General features: G+C 46.3%; 1 long non-coding RNA gene across 1 annotated transcript in view; it reads right to left on the bottom strand.

Moving 5' to 3' along the window:
- Nucleotides 1-6,214: 6,214 nt before the first annotated feature.
- The window catches only part of LOC119965645, a 48,244-nt gene continuing 45,990 nt past the window's right edge, over nt 6,215-8,468 (bottom strand). Inside the window, exon 3 of the long non-coding RNA XR_005460591.1 lies at nt 6,215-6,924. This is a non-coding gene — a long non-coding RNA (uncharacterized LOC119965645). The remainder of the gene's footprint in view (nt 6,925-8,468) is intronic.

The raw sequence follows: 8,468 nt of genomic DNA, 5'->3' as shown, positions 1-8,468 counted from the left end.
CTTTCACAGCCACCTCCCTCCCTCCCTCCCTTTCTCCCTCGGTTAGCTATGCCCATTCTCCTTTCACAGCCACCTCCCTCCCTCCCTTTCTCCCTCGGTTAGCTATGCCCATTCCCCTTTCACAGCCACCTCCCTCCATCCCTCCCTCTCTCCCTTGGTTAGCTATGCCCATTCCTCTTTCACAGCCACCTCCCTCCCTCCCTCCCTTTCTCCCTCGGTTAGCTATGTCCATTCCCCTTTCACAGCCACCTCCATCCCTCTCTCCCTCGGTTAGCTATGCCCATTCGCCTTTCACAGCCACCTCCATCCCTCCCTCCGTCCCTCTCTCCCTCGGTTGGCTATGCCCATTCCTCTTTCACAGCCACCTCCCTCCCTCCCTCCCTCCCTCCCTCGGTTTGCCATGCCCATTCCTCTCTCCTAGCCATCTCCCTCCCTCCCTCCCTCCCTCTCTCCCTCGGTTAGCTATGCCCATTCCCCTTTCACAGCCACCTCCCTCCCTCCCTCGGTTTGCCATGCCCATTCCCCTCTCACAGCCATCTCCCTCCCTCCCTCCCTCCCTCTCTCCCTCGGTTAGCTATGCCCATTCCCCTTTCACAGCCACCTCCCTCCCTCCCTCCCTCTCTCTCTCGGTTAGCTAGGCCCATTCGCCTTTCACAGCGACCTCCCTCCATCCCTCCCTCTCTCCCTCGGTTAGCTATGCCCATTCCCCTTTCACAGCCACCTCCCTCCCTCTCTCCCTCGGTTAGCTATGCCCATTCCTCTTTCACAGCCACCTCCCTCCATCCCTCCCTCTCTCCCTCGGTTAGCTATGCCCATTCGCCTTTCACAGCCACCTCCCTCCCTCCCTCCCTTTCTCCCTCAGTTAGCTATGCCCATTCCTCTTTCACAGCCACCTCCATCCCTCCCTCTCTCCCTCGGTTAGCTATGCCCATTCCTCTTTCACAGCCACCTCCCTCCATCCCTCCCTCTCTCCCTCGGTTAGCTATGCCCATTCCCCTTTCACAGCCACCTCCCTCCCTCCCTCCCTTTCTCCCTCGGTTAGCTATGCCTATTCCCCTTTCACAGACACCTCCCTCCCTCCCTCGGTTAGCTATGCCCATTCCCCTTTCACTGACACCTCCCTCCCTCCCTCCCTCCCTCGGTTAGCTATGCCCATTCCTCTTTCACAGCCACCTCCCTCCCTCCCTCCCTCCCTCTCTCCCTCGGTTAGCTATGCCCATTCCTCTTTCACAGCCGCCTCCCTCCATCCCTCCCTCTCTCCCTCGATTAGCTATGCCCATTCCTCTTTCACAGCCACCTCTCTCCATCCCTCCCTCTCTCCCTCGGTTAGCTATGTCCATTCTCCTTTCACAGCCACCTCCCTTCCTCCCTCCCTCTCTCCCTCGGTTAGCTATGCCCATTCCTCTTTCACAGCCGCCTCCCTCCATCCCTCCCTCTCTCCCTCGATTAGCTATGCCCATTCCTCTTTCACAGCCGCCTCCCTCCATCCCTCCCTCTCTCCCTCGGTTAGCTATGTCCATTCTCCTTTCACAGCCACCTCCCTTCCTCCCTCCCTCTCTCCCTCGGTTAGCTATGCCCATTCCCCTTTCACAGCCACCTCCATCCCTCTCTCCCTCGGTTTGCTATGCCCATTCCCCTCTCACAGCCATCTCCTTCCCTCCCTCCCTCCACCTCTCTCCCTCGGTTAGCTATGCCCATTCCTCTTTAACAGCCACCTCCCTCCCTCCGTCCCTCTCTCCCTCGGTTAGCTATGCCCATTCCTCTTTCACAGCCACCTCCCTCCCTCCGTCCCTCTCTCCCTCGGTTAGCTATGCCCATTCCCCTTTCAGAACCACCTTCTTCCCTCCCTCCCAGTTATCAATGCCTCCTCTCTCCTGGTTCGAGAAAGATCCCTGTATAAGAATAGCAGTAGCTACTCAATTCAAATCAGGAAGCCTATCTCGACTGTTGCCCACCACCTTTAACCAGTCGTGTTGTTTTGTTTGCTGCTGACTTAATCACAAAGGTATGATTTATTCTGGTGCCCATGTATATTAATGAGTATGTATAACATGTTAATGTATTAAAAAGAGGTTCCAGCTGCTTGCCATTGGGAAGCATAATCCACCTTCTCCTGCCGCCAATTTAATACCCAATGTTCATTCCGCTGTCGGAAAGCTGACATTTTGCCTCCTGCTCAATTATGGTCCCCTCCCATCTCGTTCCTGCTTCCGGAAGCTTCACATAATTCTATCACTTGTCTTTCACAGGGCCTTTTAATATTTATAGTTTCCTGAAATTATAATACAATAACATTAATCTATACATTAGCACCATTACGATGTGGCAAGATGTATAATATTGATCAAAACGTTGGCAGATGAGTTATTTTTGAGGTTTATTCACATCTATATATTGAAAGAGTTCTAATAAATTCTTTGTTTCCACACTTAACCCATATCTCCCATAGCTGAGTTCTCTTTCCCCACCAAATTGTAATTATGCAAAAACACTGAACGTGGCACTAATGTCTGATTTTTACAAAGTTATCTTTGAATGTTGCTTTTGTTTCTTAATTACTGATAATTATTTTATAATTTTGCTCAAAATCCTTTTGAATTGCACCTGTTTCATGAGCATGTAATTCACAGAGTGTCACGCAGGTGTGATTTTTTTACTGATTAAACACAAAATAATGAGGATAGTTGCACAAAGAGACGGCAGGTTAATGCTGTTCACAAATTGCATGATGTTGAAAACTAACCACAAATTGAAGCCACTAAAGAGTTAAACATTTACCCTGGGAATAAGCCACATTTTGTTCCCATGAGGTAAGCAGCCACTGAACACAGGTGACTAATGATGTGAGAACATGCTTTACAAGGAATAGGAGGACAGAGGCAATAATTACATGCTGTAAACAGCTCATGGTCATTTACTGCAGCACAGGACCTGGGCATTCCTCTATTCTAGCTATTAGAAGTAGCTCCATTAAGCACCATTGCACTGACAATGTGCTTTGTGGCACTTGGAGATCATGTTGAGAGCTACAAGATGTCATTCTGATATCTGGATTAAGAAAGGAATTTCTTCACAGGGAATTTGAGTTGGAGGATCCACTTGCAGAGAATACCAATTCAGTCAAATGACCTGTAGATTATAAGGTCTTAATATTTCCAGCCTTCCGGGGAAGATCTGGGAGGCTGGGAGAGGTGCTGGGTTGAGTTGGGTGGTGAGGGAAGGCCAGAGAGGAAAGGCTGTCATTTCCCACTGCTGTGCCATTTTACCTGTGGCGGTTGAGGACAGCCCCCCCCCCGACCCAGAAGGCATTGAGTCACTCGTACCCAATAAGAGGGTCCCACTCAATTCAAATCTGAAAGATTCCACTGCCACTAGCATTTTGCCAGCAGCAAGGAGACCCTTCAGGAGTCTGCCCAGTGAACCCTGGTGTTCTCCCAGTAGTCTCGGGAGGCTATTCTGTTCTGGCCCACAATGGGGGCCCAGAGGCAATGGCCGTCCCCTTGACAGCGATGCTACCTGCCATCACCAACCAACCCTCCTCACCTCCTGGGCCTGACTGGCTTACCCTGGATGGGAGGAGAACATCCTTCCAGTCACCCTCTTCTTCCCATTATGGCAACACCAAAGTATATCATGGAATTCACCTGACCCACAACTTTTAATAGATTTTGGATATGGGGAGTACAAGGGCCCACTTCCCAGGTGTGTGCAACAGAGATCTAAAGTATTTGTAAACTAAACAATGTTTATTCTATGAATCCAGTTAACATTTTATAAATATACAGTAAACAGTTTATCAACTACCAACACAAATAATCCCCACAGGTACAGTAGTCTATAGGTAACCCTTAGTAACTTTCCTAACAACATCCACAAGCCAAAGACCCTTTTTTACAAACATAAGAGGTTTGCATTCCTTACAGAAACAGGTATTACTTTGAAATAATAAAGTGATCTGGGGACATTCTTTAGCATGCAGAGAGACCAAAATACACCTCCTTGGTTTGAATGCAGCTCTCCAACTGAAAACGAAACTAAAACGCAGCCAAAAACAGCTTCCAGCTCCAAACAAAAGTAAAAAGCAGAGTCATAGCCGAGCTCAACCCACACAATTACATCACTGCAGCACATGAGAAGACAAGCATTTCTTAAAGTGACATTCCCATGACATTCCGGATGCAGTCCCAGGGGTGGCCACTGTTCCCGATAGCACTGCTGAGACTGCTGAGTTGCCGGCTGTCTGATTGGGAGGAACAGCAGAATAACAGCAACCAATTAGTTGCCTGACTTCTTATAAAATGAGCCTCCAGATCCTGAAAACAGCCAAGGCCGGGTCGCCTAGGGCTTACAGGCCCATTGTTGAGCCTCCTATTGCGGGAACAAAATTGGGCTCATGTTATTCTATACGAGAGGCAGCAGCTGCCCATGTGTGGTTTCAGTTCCAACATTATTATTTTCGATACCAGACAGAAATGGATAAGAAAGTGTCATAAATCAGTAACAGAGCTGGGTTGGAGTGTAGGTTTCAGATGACAATGTCATAAATCATGGGAGCAAGCCAAGCATGAATTGTAAACTGGACATCTATATAAGTTTTCCACATGCATTTTCTTTCCCATGTATTTGTTACTTTCTCTGATTTGTGTAACATTCCTTCACCATGATATTAGCAGGCTGACTTCCCAACTACCTGAATCATTGCTACTTCAGCAAATCTGGAACAAGGCGACTGATTCATTTACTGACCCTTTAAGGAATCATCTTTTGTGATCCCTGCACTATCACTGGCATATGGCTGAAATTACATAGGAACATAGTAACCATTCAGTCCCTCAGGCCTGTTCTAGGGAACAATTAGATCATGGCTGATCTGGGTCTTAACTTTGTCTATCCACCTTGCTTCTGTAGCACTGTTGTCAACACAAAGTTTTAATGTTTTGAATTGATTCTGAGAGCCTTGAAAACCTTTTGGGGAGAGAATTCCAGATTTCCCGGCCTTTTTGTACAAACAAGTGCTTCAGGACATCGCTCCTGAATGGCTTCACAGTAAAGTTATGATATTTTCTTGTTCTAAAGTCCCGCATCAATGGAGATAATTTCCCTCCATATACCTGAACAAATACTTCGATCATCTTCAATTGCTTGAGGGCCGGCCGGGGAAGATGTAGTCACTTGGTCAACACGTAGAACACGAGGGACAGCTCAAATTGTGATTGTGGCCATGCAAGTCAGGCCATCGCCCACTGACTGAACTTCTGCCCTGAGAGATCCATTCCTGGCAATATTACAACCATTCACCCTGAGTTCAGCTGAAGCCGTTGAATGGATTGTTAACCTCAATATCGAGTTGTAACTGCTTCCCAGCCATATAAAAGAAAAACTCAAACCACCTCAATTAGGTCTGAATTTTCTATATTCCAGCAAGTACAAGCCAGTAGTCTATACAATTTTCTCATAAATTAATCCTTTTAGCTGGGTATTATTCAGGTGAATTTACAATACAGCTACTCGAAGAACAATATATCTTTGTATTGTGCCATTCCCAGGACTGAATGTAATACTTCAGATGAGGTCTCACCAGAGCTCCGTACAGTTCTAACATAACTTTCACCCACTGTATTTCACTTCCTTTAAGATAAAGAGCAACCTCCCATTTAGTCTTTTAAAGTTTTGTTGTGCCTCTCCACTAGTTTTTAATGATTTCCTGGACTCCTGCTCATTTCCTGCTTATCCGTGGCTCCTCACCATTATTACGATCCTAGGCCAGACCCCAACATTTGTCAGGATACCAGACAGAAACCCTAATATTTAATTTAATTTGTAAGACTGTGAGGAAAAGATACCTTGCACCAGGAGTGACTCCACACACAAATCGGGATATGGTATATTATAAATAGGCTTTATTAAAACACAGTATTTCTAACTTTAACATCTGTTACAACACCCTGGGCTAGGGCGTGGCCCACTCATTCCGGAGTCACAACACAAGTGAATTAACCAATAATTTTTAGAAAAATTCTCAAAGTCTTTGGCCCTTAGCTGCCGAATAATTACAGTGACGAAGTTTGTAAGTTGAAACACAATTACTGTTTATTTATAGCAAATATAATGATGAAATATGCAGTAATTATAACTGGATAACAAGAATCTAACCTACTCCTCCGCTTTTACTGTCCCACCTTCTACACACACACACACACACAGAAGACAGACAAATACAGAGGTGGGGGGGGGGGGGGTGAAAATGATAAAGGTGAAGGTCAAAAGAAAAAAGCCTTTGCTTCCAATGGTGGTTCTGGAGCATGCTTTCCTCACAGCCTGCTGGTTGATCAAAGTCATGAGTTTACAGCTGGTAATGATTTTCTTTGCAGAGTCATTAATTCAGTACAGCACTTGCAGGCAGCATTCCTTCTGGAGAGTCACTTTAGTTCTTAGCAAACTGCCCTTCAACTCAAGACTCACACTCGTACCTATTTCTTTCTTGACTTTAGCTCACATCAAACCCTGCATCCAGCTCGTGGTTTGACTTCAAGCGTTTGCAGTCTCGAGAGATTGACACCCAGTCTTGCAGGAGAGAGAGTCAGCCCTCACAGTGGCCTTATGGAGAGAGTTTATCTGGATCTTTTAGGAGAGAATTACTTAGAATCCTCCATCCAAGCTGTAGAATCAAAAGTTAAACCAAACTGGAACCTGGTGACTCTGAGAACATTCCAGTGGGACCAGATCCAATCACCACCTGTTACCGAGCAGAGCACTGCCTTTTGGGCCCATTCATTGGCCACCAGCCAAATCAATGAAAACGCGTCAGCTCAGGCGAGAGCCAATCCGCAATCACCAGTCTAAAACAGCACAATCATCTGGAATCTTCTTGTTTCAATTAAAGGGACAGGCTACTTGCCTTGATGGCACAGGTCCATTAAACATCTATGGATCAAAATTAAAGGAAGAGAAAATTAGCTAATTGGCCGGGAATAAACAAGAACAAACAAGAAGGACCCTTACACGTCATATGAGAAATATCTTACAATTATTAGTTAAACAATAAAACTAATCACTTTAACTCCTAACTGCTACATTTTTTATCTCTAATTGAGCAAAACCATCTTGGGACAAAAGAAATGGAGTAAAAACAGTGTTAAATGGTCTGGTCAGTTCTGGCAAAATGGAAGCACAATCGTGGAATTGTCCAATTCACTGTCCATGCTCTAAACCTGCTTCCTTTTTTAACTTTTTAACTTTATTACACCCATAGCTCTTGTAAATAGGAATTCTGTGTTCTTTCCCTGCTGCATCTTCCATTTCTCTGAATTCATGGCGAACGTTTCTCAACTTCCTTCCTCGGGCTACTGCTTCCATGTTAATGATCACCTGGTCACATGGACCAGTATTTCTTATTACCCAATAACAAGACAATTGATTCCTTTACAATTAGTGTAATCTCTTAAAAGTTTTATTCAGACATTCTTAAAAACAGTTGCAGATTCCCGACATTTTAAGGAAATTACAAAGTTTCCTGACTGTGTTGCTTGCAGGTCAAAGGTTGCCAGAAAAAAATATTTCCAATGGGAATGGAGGGGAAGCTTGTGGGGTGAAGTTGATATGGTTACTCATAGACTCGCATTTTAAACTTAAATAAGGGAAACTAAGTGGGAATGAAAGCTGAGCTACCTGAAGTGAACTGGCCTGGATCTTACATTGGCGACAAGGGTGAAGTGGAGCTGCAAGAGACTCCAATTTCTCAGGACCCGGCCTACTTCGATAAGGCCTCAGGGGTACTCTGAACAGGCAACAGGTATGCCTCTTATTGGGGGTGTTTGACGCCGAGGCAGGCGATCGGAACCAATACATCAAGAGAATGCAGCATTGTTTTGCATCAGTGCAATTATTGGCAATGAGGGACAGGCGGTGACCCTCTTCACAGTTTGTGGAGCTTTCACATACAGCATCATAAAATGTTTCACCTGCCGAATTCACCTGATATGCGTTCATTTCCAGAGCTGATCACGTTGGTGGGTGACCACTTTATTCGAAGCCGCCCATCATAGTGAGGCATTTTCGTTTCCACACCTCCACCCAACACCAGGGAGAGTCAGTGACCAGTTTCCTGACCCGCCTGAAAAAACTTGCCAATTTTTCTGAGTTTGGACCTATGCTATCAGAGTCAGCTGGAATTTGCAAAAGGTGGCTGAAATCATTTGTCCAGGGAAAATGCAGAGCAAGGGATACAGGAGCTACAGGGGCTGACCGTCCTCAATATGGGTGCCAGAGGGAGCCCCTTTCACCCTCCAATCCCCCTTCCCCACCCTCTGGGCTGAGGTTCCAGACTCACGCTATAGGGGCCACCCTTCCCGAGTCTCAGGCCATCGGCACCAATGCCCCTCCACTTGGGAGGGCCCGAACCAAAAGGGTCGATAAGCCAGTACCCAAAGGGCCAAATGGAGCGGTGCCTGAGGGAAAGCTCACCCACC

The sequence above is a fragment of the Scyliorhinus canicula genome, chromosome 5 (genome assembly GCF_902713615.1).
Source record: "Scyliorhinus canicula chromosome 5, sScyCan1.1, whole genome shotgun sequence".
NCBI classification, from domain to species: Eukaryota; Metazoa; Chordata; class Chondrichthyes; order Carcharhiniformes; family Scyliorhinidae; genus Scyliorhinus; species Scyliorhinus canicula.
This window is presented reverse-complemented; position numbering and strand designations above follow the sequence as displayed.